Source organism: Bombina bombina, chromosome 2, assembly GCF_027579735.1.
Source record: "Bombina bombina isolate aBomBom1 chromosome 2, aBomBom1.pri, whole genome shotgun sequence".
Lineage (NCBI taxonomy): Eukaryota > Metazoa > Chordata > Amphibia > Anura > Bombinatoridae > Bombina > Bombina bombina.
The window spans coordinates 642,177,248-642,200,027 of NC_069500.1; positions in this window are offsets into that span (position 1 = coordinate 642,177,248).

The window sequence follows — 22,780 nt, forward strand, 5'->3', positions numbered from 1 at the left end:
GCGACGCCATTTAGTGGTCAATTTACTAAAGTGCGAGCGGACATGATACGATGTAGCGTATCATGTCCGCTGCACATCGATAAATGCCGACAGCATACGCTGACGGCATTTATCATTACACCACTAGCAGTGGGTGTCAATGATTTGTGTCCGCCGCCCCAGAGCAGACGGACAGGTAATGGAGCAGCGGTCGCTGGAAACACGGGCTGATTGGAACAGCCAATAGGATTGGAACAGCCAATAGGATGAGAGCTGCTCAAATCCTATTGGCTGATTGGAACAGCAAATAGGATTTTAGCAGCTCTAATCCTATTGGCTGATTGTAATCTTTCAGCCAATAGGAAAGCATGGGACGCCATCTTGGATGATATCACTTGCATTCAAGTTCCAGTTTATGGCGGCAATCGTATCTGCACCTGATGTCTTCAGGATGGACCCACTCCTCGCCGGATGAATGAAGATAGAAGATGCCGTCTGGATAAAGACTTCGCCGGCTGGATTAAGATGGAAGAGGCCGCCCAGATGAAGACTTCTTGCCGGCTGGATGGATCCTTTAAGCGGCACTTCAAGAACTGTAAGTGGATCGTCGGGGTTAGTGTTAGGTTTATTTAAGGGTTTTTTAGTTGGGTTTTATTTTTAGAGTAGGGTCTGGGCAGGTAAAAGAGCTAAATGCCCTTTAAAGGGCAATGCCCATACAAATGTTCTTTTCAGGGCAATGGGGAGCTTAGTTTATTTTAGATAGGGTTTTTATTTGGGGGGTTGGTTGTTTGTGTGGTGGGTTTTACTGTTGGGGTGTTTGTATTTATTTATTTTTACAGGTAAAAGAGCTGATTTCTTTGCTGCAATGCCCCACAAAAGGCCCTTATAAGGGCCATTGGTAGTTTAGTGTAGGCTAGTTTTTTTTTTTATTTTGATAGGGCTATTAGAATTGGTGTAATTCTTTTTTATTTTTAATAATGTAGTTTGTTTGTTTTTTGTAATTTAGTGTTTTTTATTTTTTGTAACTTAGCGTTTATTTTTTTGTAATTTAGTAATTTTTAATAAAGTTAAATAGTAGATTTAAATAATTTGAGTAGGGTAAGTTTTTTTTAATATGTAATTTAGTTAATTTAATTGGTAGTTTAATTTCAGTGTAGTATAATAGTTAGGGTAGGTTAATATATATTTTAAAATAGTTTATTTTAATTCTACGGTAAGTTTAAATTTATTTTAAGATAGGGATGTGGTCATTTTAATTTAAAGTTAGCGGCTTTTTAGGTTTAGGGGTTAATAGCTTAATTTAGTTTATGGCGATGTGGGGGGCTGGCGGTTTAGAGGTTAATAGGTTTAGTTAGTGGAAGTGATGTGGAAGGCCAGAGGTTTAGGAGTTAATAAGTTTATTTAGTGGCGGCGGGGTCCAGGAGCGGCGGGATAGGGGTTAATACATTTATTTAGGTGGCGGCGGGGTCTGGGAGCGGCAGGATAGGGGTTAATAATATTATGTAGGTGGCGGCGATGTCGGGGGCGGCAGATTAGGGGTGTTTAGACTCGGGCTTCTGTTAGGGTGTTAGGTGTAAACGTAACTGGTTTTCTACAATAAAAATCAATGGGATATCTGGCAGCATCGAACATAAGCTTTCACTGCTTTCAGACTCCCATTGATTCCTATGGCATCCGCGGCCTCCAGGGTGGTGGATTGAAAACCAGGTACGCTGGGCCAGAATAGTCGCAAGCGTACCGGTTAACTTTTTGATAACTTTTAAAAAGTGTAAAATAGTGCCAAATGTGTATTCAGAACATCTGTAATGATGTAAGCATTGATCTGTGTCGGATCGAGACCGGCGGATCATATGTTACGTCACAGATTTCAATTTTTGCTGGTCTGTAGGCTTTAATAACTAGGTCGGATCAAGCTTGCAACAATTACGCTGCGGAATTCCAGCGTATTTGTGATTGACGGCTTGATAGATATCCCCCTAAATAATGCTGCTAATCAGTAGTGTTCATTCTTAGTTCATGTGAACTAATGCAGTAAGTGAGGAATATGTTAGGTGTAAAAATAAATGCACACTTCAAGGTGGCAATACTTAATTAGTTTGTCATCAGTTATTTCTCTTATACTATGGTTTCCATACCTCAAAACAAAATTCCCCCTAAAATGCTTATGAGGCCCATTTATCAAGCTCCGTATAGAGCTTGTGGACCTGTGTCTAAAGACCGCTGCTCCATAACCCTGTCCGTCTGCTTGGGTTGATTGACACCTCCCTGCTGGAGGCCCATTGGCCGCGAGTCTGCAGGGGGCGGCGTTGCACCAGCAGCTCTTGTGAGCTGCTGGTGCAATGCTGAATACGGAGAGCGTATTGCTTTCCGCATTCAGCGAGGTCCTATGGACCTGATCAGCACTGTCGGATCAGATCCGCAAGACCTTTAATAAATAGGCCTCTTTGTGTCAAAATATTTGTTATGCTACTGAATTTTATGTAATTACAGGAGTAACAAAGCTGTACAGATAATAACTGGAATAACTTGGCAAAATTATATGGAACTCTAAAGCAGTTAGGACGGGAACTTTAAAATAGCTATGCAGTTATTGAAAACTAATGAAAGGAATATCAGCCAATCAGATCAAGCATTCAACACTACCATGTTATACAAAGTTTTAATGAAAGCAAACTTATTGTAAAGTGCTACCCAGATTACTTTTTATGTGTATTTCATCATTTTTTATGTCTTTTTAGTTGCTGTGAGAAAAACCAGCTGACAAGAACAGGAGATAGAAGTGAATGTACAGAGGGGGCTTCCGCTTGCTCCTGACAGAGATGGAGGAGAGAGCGGTTGAGGAGAAAAGAGAGCCTGGAGTACACTACTTTACATGATGAGGGCAACTCTGAATAGAATCGTACACTTTCTCCTCCTGTTAATTTGTTGTTTATGTTTTTTATTTACTTTCTCTGCTGTTATTGTTGAAATACAGTGTTTTATTGTACTGTTGAAGCACAGCTTACACATTGTACATAGTTTGAACCTAATAAGGAATTGTTATGATTGGTGGTGGGTACCCTGCTAGTCCTTAAGTATTTGAACATACCATGAACTCTATAACATTTCATTCCTTCCTCCTTAGTAAGGGTTAAAGCAAAGCAGTGTCCAAAAGCTGGACCACTACACTGGACTTTCTCTCATGTTCCCCTTCCCCCTTCTTTCTTTTACAGTTTGGTGTATTTTGGCAGCTTAAGCAGCTATATCCCAAATGAAAAAACTAAATAAATTCAGTTTTGTGGCTTATTTGTTCACATGATGTATGGGCTTTAATTTGAGCAAGATTAGAAGTATAGAAGAAATTATGTGACTGTGTTATGCTGATAGATAAATATTTCTAAAGGTAAACACAATATATCCGCCATTACGGTGTCCTAATCTCAGATGGTGAGTCCTTGTCTTTAATACTGCGATAGTGGTGATTCTTCCACAAATATGAATAGTATTAATGTAAATGCAGTTCCAGAGACAAAATGTAGACAAACATAGGTGTGCGCAGGGGGTGTGTCTGGTGCGCCTGGGCACACCGAATGTAGTTCCTCCCTGTGTATTGTAAAGCCTATACAGGCACTTTGTCTTAGTTTGGATAAGCACATTATTTAAAGAAAACATCTGTATTCACCTTGTTATCACTAAATAAGAAATGTGTATTTTGAACCTTTTTTGTTAAAGTCTGATGTATTTTTTACATAAAATTTAGGTGCTAATTTTCTCAAGTTGCACACCCTTATGTGATGGGCTGCGCACGCCAATGTAGATAAAACAATCCTTCTTTTGTTGCCCACGTATGGGTTTAAAATCACTTGCGGCAGCAAACATCAACAGGGATAAGGATAAATAACAGCAGCCAACTGTTTATCATAGCTCAGCATTTTAACCAGACTCAGTGGCTCAGTTTTGGGTTTTCTGGTTACAGGCTGGTGTTAATATGGTTAAGAATTATGGTATTAAAATCTGTTCTGGCCCACTGTGGGGCCATGTATGTGCTTTGATTCGGCTGCCAATTGGGCCAGTTCTGGCCCATGTGTGGCCCCGGATTGTAAACTAAATCTGGGCTGCCCAGGGGCCATCATTCCATGCAGTATGTGGGCCGTGGGAAAATTGGTTATGTGGACCGGAGGTGGGCCAGAAAAAAATTGCTATGTGGGTTGTAATCTAGCCCATAGTGTTGAAGTCTCAGAAGGGTTTTAAAAAAATTATAAGGACAAACTGGGTCTGAATAACTTTTGTATAGACACAATAAACAGATTTTGTATAGACACAATAAACAGATTTTGTATAGACACAATAAACAGATTTTGTATAGACACAATAAACAGATTTTGTATACACACAATAAACAGATTTTGTATACACACAATAAACAGATTTTGTATAGACACAATAAACAGATTTTGTATAGACACAATAAACAGATTTTGTATAGACACAATAAACAGATTTTGTATAGACACAATAAACAGATTTTGTATAGACACAATAAACAGATTTTGTATAGACACAATAAACAGATTTTGTATAGACACAATAAACAGATTTTTATAGACACAATAAACAGATTTTGTATAGACACAATAAACAGATTTTGTATAGACACAATAAACAGATTTTGTATAGACACAATAAACAGATTTTGTATAGACATAATAAACAGATTTTGTATAGACACAATAAACAGATTTTGTATAGACACAATAAACAGATTTTGTATAGACACAATAAACAGATTTTGTATAGACACAATAAACAGATTTTGTATAGACACAATAAACAGATTTTGTATAGACACAATAAACAGATTTTTATAGACACAATAAACAGATTTTGTATAGACATAATAAACAGATTTTGTATAGACACAATAAACAGATTTTGTATAGACACAATAAACAGATTTTGTATAGACACAATAAACAGATTTTGTATAGACACAATAAACAGATTTTGTATAGACACAATAAACAGATTTTGTATAGACACAATAAACAGATTTTGTATAGACATAATAAACAGATTTTGTATAGACACAATAAACAGATTTTGTATAGACACAATAAACAGATTTTGTATAGACACAATAAACAGATTTTGTATAGACACAATAAACAGATTTTGTATAGACACAATAAACAGATTTTTATAGACACAATAAACAGATTTTGTATAGACACAATAAACAGATTTTGTATAGACGCAATAAACAGATTTTGTATAGACACAATAAACAGATTTTGTATAGACACAATAAACAGATTTTGTATAGACACAATAAACAGATTTTGTATAGACACAATAAACAGATTTTGTATAGACACAATAAACAGATTTTGTATAGACACAATAAACAGATTTTTATAGACACAATAAACAGATTTTGTATAGACACAATAAACAGATTTTGTATAGACACAATAAACAGATTTTGTATAGACACAATAAACAGATTTTGTATAGACACAATAAACAGATTTTGTATAGACACAATAAACAGATTTTGTATAGACACAATAAACAGATTTTGTATAGACACAATAAACAGATTTTGTATAGACACAATAAACAGATTTTGTATAGACACAATAAACAGATTTTGTATAGACACAATAAACAGATTTTTATAGACACAATAAACAGATTTTGTATAGACACAATAAACAGATTTTGTATAGACACAATAAACAGATTTTGTATAGACACAATAAACAGATTTTGTATAGACACAATAAACAGATTTTGTATAGACACAATAAACAGATTTTGTATAGACACAATAAACAGATTTTGTATAGACACAATAAACAGATTTTGTATAGACACAATAAACAGATTTTGTATAGACACAATAAACAGATTTTGTATAGACACAATAAACAGATTTTGTATAGACGCAATAAACAGATTTTTATAGACACAATAAACAGATTTTGTATAGACACAATAAACAGATTTTGTATAGACACAATAAACAGATTTTGTATAGACACAATAAACAGATTTTGTATAGACACAATAAACAGATTTTGTATAGACACAATAAACAGATTTTGTATAGACACAATAAACAGATTTTGTATAGACACAATAAACAGATTTTGTATAGACACAATAAACAGATTTTGTATAGACACAATAAACAGATTTTGTATAGACACAATAAACAGATTTTGTATAGACACAATAAACAGATTTTGTATAGACACAATAAACAGATTTTGTATAGACACAATAAACAGATTTTGTATAGACACAATAAACAGATTTTGTATAGACACAATAAACAGATTTTTATAGACACAATAAACAGATTTTGTATAGACACAATAAACAGATTTTGTATAGACACAATAAACAGATTTTGTATAGACACAATAAACAGATTTTGTATAGACACAATAAACAGATTTTGTATAGACACAATAAACAGATTTTGTATAGACACAATAAACAGATTTTGTATAGACACAATAAACAGATTTTGTATAGACACAATAAACAGATTTTGTATAGACACAATAAACAGATTTTGTATAGACACAATAAAAACATTTTGTATAGACACAATAAACAGATTTTGTATAGACACAATAAACAGATTTTGTATAGACACAATAAACAGATTTTGTATAGACACAATAAACAGATTTTGTATAGACACAATAAACAGATTTTGTATAGACACAATAAACAGATTTTGTATAGACACAATAAACAGATTTTTATAGACACAATAAACAGATTTGTATAGACACAATAAACAGATTTTGTATAGACACAATAAACAGATTTTGTATAGACACAATAAACAGATTTGTATAGACACAATAAACAGATTTTGTATAGACACAATAAACAGATTTTGTATAGACACAATAAACAGATTTGTATAGACACAATAAACAGATTTTGTATAGACACAATAAACAGATTTTGTATAGACACAATAAACAGATTTTGTATAGACACAATAAACAGATTTTGTATAGACACAATAAACAGATTTTTATAGACACAATAAACAGATTTTGTATAGACACAATAAACAGATTTTGTATAGACACAATAAACAGATTTTGTATAGACACAATAAACAGATTTTTACAGACACAATAAACAGATTTTGTATAGACACAATAAACAGATTTTGTATAGACACAATAAACAGATTTTTACAGACACAATAAACAGATTTTGTATAGACACAATAAACAGATTTTTATAGACACAATAAACAGATTTTTATAGACACAATAAACAGATTTTGTATAGACACAATAAAAAGATTTTGTATAGACACAAGAAACAGATTTTGTATAGACACAATAAACAGATTTTGTATAGACACAATAAACAGATTTTGTATAGACACAATAAACAGATTTTGTATAGACACAATAAACAGATTTTGTATAGACACAATAAACAGATTTTGTATAGACACAATAAACAGATTTTGTATAGACACAATAAACAGATTTTTATAGACACAATAAACAGATTTTTATAGACACAATAAACAGATTTTGTATAGACACAATAAACAGATTTTGTATAGACACAATAAACAGATTTTGTATAGACACAATAAACAGATTTCTTTCATGTAATTAACAAGAGTCCATGAGCTAGTGACGTATGGGATATACATTCCTACCAGGAGGGGCAAAGTTTCCCAAACCTTAAAATGCCTATAAATACACCCCTCACCACACCCACAAATCAGTTTTACAAACTTTGCCTCCAAGGGAGGTGGTGAAGTAAGTTTGTGCTAGATTCTACGTTGATATGCGCTCCGCAGCAAGTTGGAGCCCGGTTTTCCTCTCAGCGTGCAGTGAATGTCAGAGGGATGTGAAGAGAGTATTGCCTATTGAATGCAGTGATCTCCTTCTACGGGGTCTATTTCATAAGGTTCTCTGTTATCGGTCGTAGAGATTCATCTCTTACCTCCCTTTTCAGATCGACGATATACTCTTATATTTACCATTTCCTCTACTGATTCTCGTTTCAGTACTGGTTTGGCTTTCTACAAACATGTAGATGAGTGTCCTGGGGTAAGTAAGTCTTATTTTCTGTGACACTCTAAGCTATGGTTGGGCACTTTATTTATAAAGTTCTAAATATATGTATTCAAACATTTATTTGCCTTGACTCAGAATGTTCAACTTTCCTTATTTCCAGACAGTCAGTTTCATATTTGGGATTATGCATTGAATTATCATATTTTTCTTACCTCAAAAATTTGACTTTTTTCCCTGTGGGCTGTTAGGCTCGCGGGGGCTAAAAATGCTTCATTTTATTGCGTCATTCTTGGCGCGGACTTTTTTGGCGCAAAAATTCTTTTCCGTTTCCGGCGTCATACGTGTCGCCGGAAGTTGCGTCATTTTTTGACGTTATTTTGCGCCAAAAATGTCGGCGTTCCGGATGTGGCGTCATTTTTGGCGCCAAAAGCATTTAGGCGCCAAATAATGTGGGCGTCTTATTTGGCGCTAAAAAATATGGGCGTCGCTTTTGTCTCCACATTATTTCAGTCTCATTTTTCATTTGCTTCTGGTTGCTAGAAGCTTGATGTCTGGCATTTTTTCCCATTCCTGAAACTGTCTTATAAGGAATTTGATCTATTTTGCTTTATATGTTGTTTTTTCTCTTACATATTGCAAGATGTCTCACGTTGCATCTGAGCCAGAAGATACTACAGGAAAACCACTGCCTGCTGGATCTACCAAAGCTAAGTGTATCTGCTGTAAACTTTTGGTAGCTATTCCTCCAGCTGTTGTTTGTAATAATTGTCATGACAAACTTGTTAAAGCAGATAATATTTCCTTTAGTGATGTACCATTGCCTGTTGCAGTTCCCTCAACATCTAAGGTGCAGAATGTTCCTGATAACATAAGAGATTTTGTTTCTGAATCCATAAAGAAGGCTTTGTCTGTTATTTCTCCTTCTAGTAAACGTAAAAAGTCTTTTAAATCTTCTCTCTCTACAGATGAATTTTTAAATGAACACCATCATTCTGATTCTTTGGACTCTTCTGGTTCAGAGGATTCTATCTCAGAGATTGATGCTGATAAATCTTCATATTTATTTAAGATGGAATTTATTCGCTCTTTACTTAAAGAAGTACTAATTGCTTTAGAAATAGAGGATTCTAGTCCTCTTGATACTAATTCTATACGTTTGGATAAGGTTTTTAAAGCTCCTGCGGTTATTCCAGAAGTCTTTCCTGTTCCTAATGCTATTTCTGCAGTAATTTCCAAGGAATGGGATAAATTGGGTAATTCATTTACTCCTTCTAAACGTTTTAAGCAATTATATCCTGTTCCGCCTGACAGGTTAGAATTTTGGGACAAAATCCCTAAAGTTGATGGGGCTATTTCTACCCTTGCTAAACGTACTACCATTCCTACGTCAGATGGTACCTCGTTTAAGGATCCTTTAGATAGAAAAATTGAATCTTTTCTAAGAAAAGCTTATCTATGTTCAGGTAATCTTCTTAGACCTGCTATATCATTGGCTGATGTTGCTGCAGCTTCAACTTTTTGGTTGGAAACTCTAGCGCAACAAGTAACAAATCGTGATTCTCATGATATTATTATTCTTCTCCAGCATGCTAATAATTTCATCTGTGATGCCATTTTTGATATTATTAGAGTTGATGTTAGGTTTATGTCTCTGGCTATCTTAGCCAGAAGAGCTTTATGGCTTAAGACCTGGAATGCTGATATGGCTCTAAATCAACTCTACTTTCCATTTCTTTCCAGGGAAACAAATTATTTGGTTCTCAGTTGGATTCTATTATTTCAACTGTTACTGGTGGGAAAGGAACTTTTTTACCACAGGATAAAAAGTCTAAAGGTAAAAACAGGGCTAACAATCGTTTTCGTTCCTTTCGTTTCAACAAAGAACAAAAGCCTGATCCTTCATCCTCAGGAGCAGTTTCAGTTTGGAAACCATCTCCAGTCTGGAATAAATCCAAGCCTGCTAGAAAGGCAAAGCCTGCTTCTAAGTTCACATGAAGGTACGGCCCTCATTCCAGTTCAGCTGGTAGGGGGCAGGTTACGTTTTTTCAAAGAAATTTGGATCAATTCTGTTCACAATCTTTGGATTCAGAACATTGTTTCAGAAGGGTACAGAATTGGTTTCAAGATGAGACCTCCTGCAAAGAGATTTTTTCTTTCCCGTGTCCCAGTAAATCCAGTGAAAGCTCAAGCATTTCTGAATTGTGTTTCAGATCTAGAGTTGGCTGGAGTAATTATGCCAGTTCCAGTTCCGGAACAGGGGATGGGGTTTTATTCAAATCTCTTCATTGTACCAAAGAAGGAGAATTCCTTCAGACCAGTTCTGGATCTAAAATTATTGAATCGTTTTGTAAGGATACCAACGTTCAAGATGGTAACTGTAAGGACTATATTGCCTTTTGTTCAGCAAGGGAATTATATGTCCACAATGGATTTACAGGATGCATATCTGCATATTCCGATTCATCCAGATCATTATCAGTTCCTGAGATTCTCTTTTCTAGACAAGCATTACCAATTTGTGGCTCTACCGTTTGGCCTTGCTACAGCTCCAAGAATTTTCACAAAGATTCTCGGTGCCCTTCTGTCTGTAATCAGAGAACAGGGTATTGTGGTATTTCCTTATTTGGACGATATCTTGGTACTTGCTCAGTCTTTACATTTAGCAGAGTCTCATACGAATCGACTTGTGTTGTTTCTTCAAGATCATGGTTGGAGGATCAATTTACCAAAAAGTTCTTTGATTCCTCAAACAAGGGTAACCTTTCTGGGTTTCCAGATAGATTCAGTGTCCATGACTCTGTCTTTAACAGACAAGAGACGTCTAAAATTGATTACAGCTTGTCGAAACCTTCAGTCTCAATCATTCCCTTCGGTAGCCTTATGCATGGAAATTCTAAGTCTTATGACTGCTGCATCGGACGCGATCCCCTTTGCTCGTTTTCACATGCGACCTCTTCAGCTCTGTATGCTGAACCAATGGTGCAGGGATTACACGAAGATATATCAATTAATATCTTTAAAACCGATTGTTCGACACTCTCTAACGTGGTGGACAGATCACCTTCGTTTAATTCAGGGGGCTTCTTTTGTTCTTCCGACCTGGACTGTAATTTCAACAGATGCAAGTCTCACAGGTTGGGGAGCTGTGTGGGGATCTCTGACGGCACAAGGAGTTTGGGAATCTCAGGAGGTGAGATTACCGATCAATATCTTGGAACTCCGTGCAGTTTTCAGAGCTCTTCAGTTTTGGCCTCTTCTGAAGAGAGAATCGTTCATTTGTTTTCAGACAGACAATGTCACAACTGTGGCATACATCAATCATCAAGGAGGGACTCACAGTCCTCTGGCTATGAAAGAAGTATCTCGAATTTTGGTTTGGGCGGAATCCAGCTCCTGTCTAATCTCTGCGGTTCATATCCCAGGTGTAGACAATTGGGAAGCGGATTATCTCAGTCGCCAAACGTTGCATCCGGGCGAATGGTCTCTTCACCCAGAGGTATTTCTTCAGATTGTTCAAATGTGGGGGCTCCCAGAGATAGATCTGATGGCCTCTCATCTAAACAAGAAACTTCCCAGGTATCTGTCCAGATCCCGGGATCCTCAGGCGGAGGCAGTGGATGCATTATCACTTCCTTGGAAGTATCATCCTGCCTATATCTTTCCGCCTCTAGTTCTTCTTCCAAGAGTAATCTCCAAGATTCTGAGGGAATGCTCGTTTGTTCTGCTAATAGCTCCGGCATGGCCTCACAGGTTTTGGTATGCGGATCTTGTCCGGATGACATCTTGCCAACCATGGACTCTTCCGTTAAGACCAGACCTTCTGTCACAAGGTCCTTTTTTCCATCCGGATCTGAAATCCTTAAATTTAAAGGTATGGAGATTGAACGCTTGATTCTTGGTCAAAGAGGTTTCTCTGACTCCGTGATTAATACTATGTTACAGGCTCGTAAATCTGTATCTCGAGAGATATATTATAGAGTCTGGAAGACTTATATTTCTTGGTGTCTTTCTCATCATTTTTCTTGGCATTCTTTTAGAATACCGAGAATTTTACAGTTTCTTCAGGATGGTTTAGATAAGGGTTTGTCCGCAAGTTCTTTGAAAGGACAAATCTCCGCTCTTTCTGTTCTTTTTCACAGAAAGATTGCTATTCTTCCTGATATTCATTGTTTTGTACAAGCTTTGGTTCGTATAAAACCTGTCATTAAGTCAATTTCTCCTCCTTGGAGTTTGAATTTGGTTCTGGGAGCTCTTCAAGCTCCTCCGTTTGAACCTATGCATTCATTGGACATTAAATTACTTTCTTGGAAAGTTTTGTTCCTTTTGGCCATCTCTTCTGCTAGAAGAGTTTCTGAATTATCTGCTCTTTCTTGTGAGTCTCCTTTTCTGATTTTTCATCAGGATAAGGCGGTGTTGCGAACTTCTTTTGAATTTTTACCTAAAGTTGTGAATTCCAACAACATTAGTAGAGAAATTGTGGTTCCTTCATTATGTCCTAATCCTAAGAATTCTAAGGAGAAATCGTTGCATTCTTTGGATGTTGTTAGAGCTTTGAAATATTATGTTGAAGCTACGAAATCTTTCCGTAAGACTTCTAGTCTATTTGTTATCTTTTCCGGTTCTAGGAAAGGCCAGAAAGCTTCTGCCATTTCTTTGGCATCTTGGTTGAAATCTTTAATTCATCTTGCCTATGTTGAGTCGGGTAAAATTCCGCCTCAGAGAATTACAGCTCATTCTACTAGGTCAGTATCTACTTCCTGGGCGTTTAGGAATGAAGCTTCGGTTGACCAGATCTGCAAAGCAGCAACTTGGTCCTCTTTGCATACTTTTACTAAATTCTACCATTTTGATGTATTTTCTTCTTCTGAAGCAGTTTTTGGTAGAAAAGTTCTTCAGGCAGCGGTTTCAGTTTGAATCTTCTGCTTATGTTTTTTGTTAAACTTTATTTTGGGTGTGGATTATTTTCAGCAGGAATTGGCTGTCTTTATTTTATCCCTCCCTCTCTAGTGACTCTTGTGTGGAAAGATCCACATCTTGGGTAGTCATTATCCCATACGTCACTAGCTCATGGACTCTTGTTAATTACATGAAAGAAAACATAATTTATGTAAGAACTTACCTGATAAATTCATTTCTTTCATATTAACAAGAGTCCATGAGGCCCACCCTTTTTTGTGGTGGTTATGATTTTTTTGTATAAAGCACAATTATTCCAATTCCTTATTTTATATGCTTCGCACTTTTTTTCTTATCACCCCACTTCTTGGCTATTCGTTAAACTGATTTGTGGGTGTGGTGAGGGGTGTATTTATAGGCATTTTAAGGTTTGGGAAACTTTGCCCCTCCTGGTAGGAATGTATATCCCATACGTCACTAGCTCATGGACTCTTGTTAATATGAAAGAAATGAATTTATCAGGTAAGTTCTTACATAAATTATGTTTTTGTAAAGACACAATAAACAGATTTTGTATAGACACAATAAACAGATTTTGTATAGACACAATAAACAGATTTTGTATAGACACAATAAACAGATTTTTATAGACACAATAAACAGATTGTGTATAGACACAATAAACAGATTGTGTATAGACACAATAAACAGATTTTGTATAGACACAATAAACAGATTTTGTATAGACACAATAAACAGATTTTGTATAGACACAATAAACAGATTTTGTATAGACACAATAAACAGATTTTGTATAGACACAGTAAACAGATTTTGTATAGACACAATAAAAACATTTTGTATAGACACAATAAACAGATTTTGTATAGACACAATAAACAGATTTTTATAGACACAATAAACAGATTTGTATAGACACAATAAACAGATTTTGTATAGACACAATAAACAGATTTTGTATAGACACAATAAACAGATTTGTATAGACACAATAAACAGATTTTGTATAGACACAATAAAAACATTTTGTATATACACAATAAACAGATTTTGTATAGACACAATAAACAGATTTTGTATAGACACAATAAACAGATTTTGTATAGACACAATAAACAGATTTTGTATAGACACAATAAACAGATTTTGTATAGACACAATAAACAGATTTTGTATAGACACAATAAACAGATTTGTATAGACACAATGAACAGATTTTGTATAGACACAATAAACAGATTTTGTATAGACACAATAAACAGATTTTGTATAGACACAATAAACAGATTTTTATAGACACAATAAACAGATTTGTATAGACACAATAAACAGATTTTGTATAGACACAATAAACAGATTTTGTATAGACACAATAAACAGATTTGTATAGACACAATAAACAGATTTTGTAAAGACACAATAAACAGATTTTGTATAGACACAATAAACAGATTTGTATAGACACAATAAACAGATTTTGTATAGACACAATAAACAGATTTTGTATAGACACAATAAACACATTTTGTATAGACACAATAAACAGATTTTTATAGACACAATAAACAGATTTTGTATAGACACAATAAACAGATTTTGTATAGACACAATAAACAGATTTTTATAGACACAATAAACAGATTTTGTATAGACACAATAAACAGATTTTGTATAGACACAATAAACAGATTTTGTATAGACACAATAAACACATTTTGTATAGACACAATAAACAGATTTTTACAGACACAATAAACAGATTTTGTATAGACACAATAAACAGATTTTGTATAGACACAATAAAAAGATTTTTACAGACACAATAAACAGATTTTGTATAGACACAATAAACAGATTTTTATAGATACAATAAACAGATTTTTATAGACACAATAAACAGATTTTGTATAGACACAATAAACAGATTTTGTATAGACACAAGAAACAGATTTTGTATAGACACAATAAACAGATTTTGTATAGACACAATAAACAGATTTTGTATAGACACAATAAACAGATTTTGTATAGACACAATAAACAGATTTTGTATAGACACAATAAACAGATTTTGTATAGACACAATAAACAGATTTTGTATAGACACAATAAACAGATTTTGTATAGACACAATAAACAGATTTTTATAGACACAATAAACAGATTTTTATAGACACAATAAACAGATTTTGTAAAGACACAATAAACAGATTTTGTATAGACACAATAAACAGATTTTGTATAGACACAATAAACAGATTTTGTAAAGACACAATAAACAGATTTTGTATAGACACAATAAACAGATTTTGTATAGACACAATAAACAGATTTTGTATAGACACAATAAACAGATTTTGTATAGACACAATAAACAGATTTTTATAGACACAATAAACAGATTGTGTATAGACACAATAAACAGATTTTGTATAGACACAATAAACAGATTTTGTATAGACACAATAAACAGATTTTGTATAGACACAATAAACAGATTTTGTATAGACACAATAAACAGATTTTGTATAGACACAATAAACAGATTTTGTATAGACACAATAAACAGATTTTGTATAGACACAATAAACAGATTTTTACAGACACAATAAACAGATTTTGTATAGACACAATAAACAGATTTTGTATAGACACAATAAACAGATTTTTATAGACACAATAAACAGATTGTGTATAGACACAATAAACAGATTTTGTATAGACATAATAAACAGATTTTGTATAGACACAATAAACAGATTTTGTATAGACACAATAAACAGATTTTGTATAGACACAATAAACAGATTTTGTATAGACACAATAAACAGATTTTTACAGACACAATAAACAGATTTTGTATAGACACAATAAACAGATTTTGTATAGACACAATAAACAGATTTTTACAGACACAATAAACAGATTTTGTATAGACACAATAAACAGATTTTTTATAGACACAATAAACAGATTTGTATAGACACAATAAACAGATTTTGTATAGACACAATAAACAGATTTTGTATAGACACAATAAACAGATTTTGTATAGACACAATAAACAGATTTGTATAGACACAATGAACAGATTTTGTATAGACACAATAAACAGATTTTGTATAGACACAATAAACAGATTTTGTATAGACACAATAAACAGATTTTGTATAGACACAATAAACAGATTTGTATAGACACAATAAACAGATTTTGTATAGACACAATAAACAGATTTTGTATAGACACAATAACAGATTTGTATAGACACAATAAACAGATTTTGTATAGACACAATAAACAGATTTTGTATAGACACAATAAACAGATTTTGTATAGACACAATAAACAGATTTTGTATAGACACAATAAACAGATTTTGTATAGACACAATAAACAGATTTTGTATAGACACAATAAACAGATTTTTATAGACACAATAAACAGATTTTGTATAGACACAATAAACAGATTTTGTATAGACACAATAAACAGATTTTTATAGACACAATAAACAGATTTTGTATAGACACAATAAACAGATTTTGTATAGACACAATAAACAGATTTTGTATAGACACAATAAACAGATTTTGTATAGACACAATAAACAGATTTTGTATAGACACAATAAACAGATTTTGTATAGACACAATAAACAGATTTTGTATAGACACAATAAAAAGATTTTTACAGACACAATAAACAGATTTTGTATAGACACAATAAACAGATTTTTATAGATACAATAAACAGATTTTTATAGACACAATAAACAGATTTTGTATAGACACAATAAACAGATTTTGTATAGACACAAGAAACAGATTTTGTATAGACACAATAAACAGATTTTGTATAGACACAATAAACAGATTTTGTATAGACACAATAAACAGATTTTGTATAGACACAATAAACAGATTTTGTATAGACACAATAAACAGATTTTGTATAGACACAATAAACAGATTTTGTATAGACACAATAAACAGATTTTGTATAGACACAATAAACAGATTTTTATAGACACAATAAACAGATTTTTATAGACACAATAAACAGATTCTTGTATAGACACAATAAACAGATTTTGTATAGACACAATAAACAGATTTTGTATAGACACAATAAACAGATTTTGTATAGACACAATAAACAGATTTTGTATACGACACAAAAAACAGATTTTGATATAGACACAATAAACAGATTTTGTATAGACACAATAAACAGATTTTGTATAGACACAATAAAAACGATTTTGTATAGACACAATAAACAGATTGTGTATAGACACAATAAACAGATTTAGTATAGACACAATAAACAGATTTTGTATAGACCACAATAAACAGATTTTGTATAGACACAATAAACAGATTTTGTATAGACACAATAAACTGATTTTGTATAGACACAATAAACAGATTTTGTATAGACACAATAAACAGATTTTGTATAGACAACAATAAACAGCTTATAGTATAGACCATAAAAGATTTTTATAGACACAATAAACAGCTTTTGTATCAGACACAATAAACAGATTTTGTATAGACACAATAAACAAGATTTGTATAGACACAATAAACAGATTTTGTATAGACAACAATAAACAGATTTTGTATAGACACAATAAACAGATTTTGTATAGACACAATAAACAGATTTTTATAGACACAATAAACAGATTTGTATAGACACAATAAACAGATTTTGTATAGACACAATAAACAGATTTTGTATAGACAACAATAAACAGATTTTGTATAGACACAATAAACAGATTTTGTATAGACACAATAAACAGATTTTGTATAGACACAATAAACAGATTTTGTATAGACACAATAAACAGATTTTGTATAGACACAATAAACAGATTTTGTATAGACACAATAAACAGATTTTGTATAGACACAATAAACAGATTTTGTATAGACACAATAAACAGATTTTGTATAGACACAATAAACAGATTTTTATAGACACAATAACAGATTTTGTATAGACACAATAAACAGATTTTGTATAGACACAATAAACAGATTTGTATAGACACAATAAACAGGTTTTATATAGACACAATAAACAGATTTTGTATAGACACAACAATAAACAATAGTTTATAGACACAATAAACAGATTTGTATAGACACAATAAACAGATTTTGTATAGACACAATAAACAGATTTTGTATAGACACAATAAACAGATTTGTATAGACACAATAAACAGATTTTGTATAGACACAATAAACAGATTTGTATAGACACAATAAACAGATTTTGTATAGACACAATAAACAGATTTTGTATAGACACAATAAACAGATTTTTACAGACACAATAAACAGATTTTGTATAGACACAATAAACAGATTTTTATAGACACAATAAACAGATTTTGTATAGACACAATAAACAGATTTTGTATAGACACAATAAACAGATTTTTATAGACACAATAAACAGATTTTTATAGACACAATAACAGATTTTGTATAGACACAATAAACAGATTTTGTATAGACACAATAAACAGATTTTTATAGACACAATAAACAGATTTTGTATAGACACAATAAACAGATTTTGTATAGACACAATAAACAGATTTTTATAGACACAATAAACAGATTTGTATAGACAACAATAAACAGATTTTGTATAGACACAATAAACAGATTTTGTATAGACACAATAAACAGATTTTGTATAGACACCAAAAACAGATTTTGTATAGACACAATAAACAGATTTTGTATAGACACAATAAAACAGATTTTGTATAGACACAATAAACAGATTTTGTAATAGACACAATAAACAGATTTTTATAGACACAATAAACAGATTTGTATAGACACAATAAACAGATTTTGTATAGACACAATAAACAGATTTTGTATAGACACAATAAACAGATTTTGTATAGACACAATAAACAGATTTTGTATAGACACAATAAACAGATTTTGTATAGACACAATACCACAGATTTGTATAGACACAATAAACAGATTTTGTATAGGACACAATAAACAGATTTTGTATAGACACAAAAACATATTTTTATAGACACAATAAACAGATTTTGTATAGACACAATAAACAGGATTTGTATAGACACAATAAACAGATTTTTATAGACACACAATAAACAGATTTTGTATAGACACAATAAAACAGATTTGTTATAGACACAATAAACAGATTTTGTATAGACACAATAAACAGATTTGTATAGACACAATAACAGATTTGTATAGACACAATAAAACAGATTTTGTATAGACACAATAAACAGATTTTTTATAACACATAAACATTATAACACAAAAAAAGATTTTTATACACAAAAACAGATTTTGTAAAGACACAATAAACAGATTTTGTATAGACACAATAAACAGATTTTGTATAGACACAATAAACAGATTTTGTATAGACACAATAAACAGATTTTGTATAGACACAATAAACAGATTTTGTATAGACACAATAAACAGATTTTGTATAGACACAATAAACAGATTTTGTATAGACACAATAAACAGATTTTGTATAGACACAATAAAACAGATTTTGTATAGACACAATAAACAGATTTTGTATAGACACAATAAACAGATTTTTATAGACACAATAAACAGATTTGTATAGACACAATAAACAGATTTTGTATAGACACAATAAACAGATTTTGTATAGACACAATAAACAGATTTGTATAGACACAATAAACAGATTTTGTATAGACACAATAAACAGATTTTGTATAGACACAATAAACAGATTTTGTATAGACACAATAAAACAGATTTTGTATAGACACAATAAACAGATTTTGTATAGACACAATAAACAGATTTTGTATAGACACAATAAACAGATTTTGTATAGACACAATAAACAGATTTTGTATAGACACAATAAACAGATTTTGTATAGACACAATAAACAGATTTGTATAGACACAATGAACAGATTTTGTATAGACACAATAAACAGATTTTGTATAGACACAATAAACAGATTTTGTATAGACACAATAAACAGATTTTGTATAGACACAATAAACAGATTTTTATAGACACAATAAACAGATTTGTATAGACACAATAAACAGATTTTGTATAGACACAATAAACAGATTTTGTATAGACACAATAAACAGATTTGTATAGACACAATAAACAGATTTTGTAAAGACACAATAAACAGATTTTGTATAGACACAATAAACAGATTTGTATAGACACAATAAACAGATTTTGTATAGACACAATAAACAGATTTTGTATAGACACAATAAACACATTTTGTATAGACACAATAAACAGATTTTTATAGACACAATAAACAGATTTTGTATAGACACAATAAACAGATTTTGTATAGACACAATAAACAGATTTTTATAGACACAATAAACAGATTTTGTATAGACACAATAAACAGATTTTGTATAGACACAATAAACAGATTTTGTATAGACACAATAAACACATTTTGTATAGACACAATAAACAGATTTTTACAGACACAATAAACAGATTTTGTATAGACACAATAAACAGATTTTGTATAGACACAATAAACAGATTTTTACAGACACAATAAACAGATTTTGTATAGACACAATAAACAGATTTTTATAGATACAATAAACAGATTTTTATAGACACAATAAACAGATTTTGTATAGACACAATAAACAGATTTTGTATAGACACAAGAAACAGATTTTGTATAGACACAAGAAACAGATTTTGTATAGACACAATAAACAGATTTTGTATAGACACAATAAACCGATTTTGTATAGACACAATAAATAGATTTTGTATAGACACAATAAACAGATTTTGTATAGACACAATAAACAGATTTTGTATAGACACAATAAACAGATTTTTATAGACACAATAAACAGATTTTTATAGACACAATAAACAGATTTTGTATAGACACAATAAACAGATTTTGTATAGACACAATAAACAGATTTTGTATAGACACAATAAACAGATTTTGTATAGACACAATAAACAGATTTTGTAAAGACACAATAAACAGATTTTGTATAGACACAATAAACAGATTTTGTATAGACACAATAAACAGATTTTGTATAGACACAATAAACAGATTTTTATAGACACAATAAACAGATTGTGTATAGACACAATAAACAGATTTTGTATAGACACAATAAACAGATTTGTATAGACACAATAAACAGATTTTGTATAGACACAATAAACAGATTTTGTATAGACACAATAAACAGATTTTGTATAGACACAATAAACAGATTTTGTATAGACACAATAAACAGATTTTGTATAGACACAATAAACAGATTTTTATAGACACAATAAACAGATTTGTATAGACACAATAAACAGATTTTGTATAGACACAATAAACAGATTTTGTATAGACACAATAAACAGATTTGTATAGACACAATAAACAGATTTGTATAGACACAATAAACAGATTTTGTATAGACACAATAAACAGATTTGTATAGACACAATAAACAGATTTTGTATAGACACAATAAACAGATTTTGTATAGACACAATAAACAGATTTTTATAGACACAATAAACAGATTTGTATAGACACAATAAACAGATTTTGTATAGACACAATAAACAGATTTTGTATAGACACAATAAACAGATTTTGTATAGACACAATAAACAGATTTTGTATAGACACAATAAACAGATTTGTATAGACACAATAAACAGATTTTGTATAGACACAATAAAAACATTTTGTATAGACACAATAAACAGATTTTGTATAGACACAATAAACAGATTTTGTATAGACACAATAAACAGATTTGTATAGACACAATAAACAGATTTTGTATAGACACAATAAACAGGATTTGTATAGACACAATAGAACAGATTTTTGTATAGACACAATAAACAGATTTTGTATAGACACAATAAACAGATTTTGTATAGACACAATAAACAGATTTTGTATAGAGACAATAAACAGATTTTTATAGACACAATAAACAGATTTGTATAGACACAATAAACAGATTTTGTATAGACACAATAAACAGATTTTGTATAGACACAATAAACAGATTTGTATAGACACAATAAACAGATTTTGTATAGACACAATAAACAGATTTTGTATAGACACAATAAACAGATTTTGTATAGACACAATAAACAGATTTTGTATAGACACAATAAACACATTTTGTATAGACACAATAAACAGATTTTTACAGACACAATAAACAGATTTTGTATAGACACAATAAACAGATTTTGTATAGACACAATAAACAGATTTTTTACAGACACAATAAACAGATTTTGTATAGACACAATAAACAGATTTTGTATAGATACAATAAACAGATTTTTATAGACACAATAAACAGATTTTGTATAGACACAATAAACAGATTTTGTATAGACACAAGAAACAGATTTTGTATAGACACAAGAAACAGATTTTGTATAGACACAATAAACAGATTTGTATAGACACAATAAACAGATTTTGTATAGACACAATAAATAGATTTTGTATAGACACAATAAACAGATTTTGTATAGACACAATAAACAGATTTTGTATAGACACAATAAACAGATTTTGTATAGACACAATAAACAGATTTTGTAAAGACACAATAAACAGATTTTGGTATAGACACAATAAACAGATTTTGTATAGGACACAATAAACAGATTTTGTATAGACACAATAAACAGATTTTGTATAGACACAATAAACAGATTTTGTATAGACACAATAAACAGATTGTG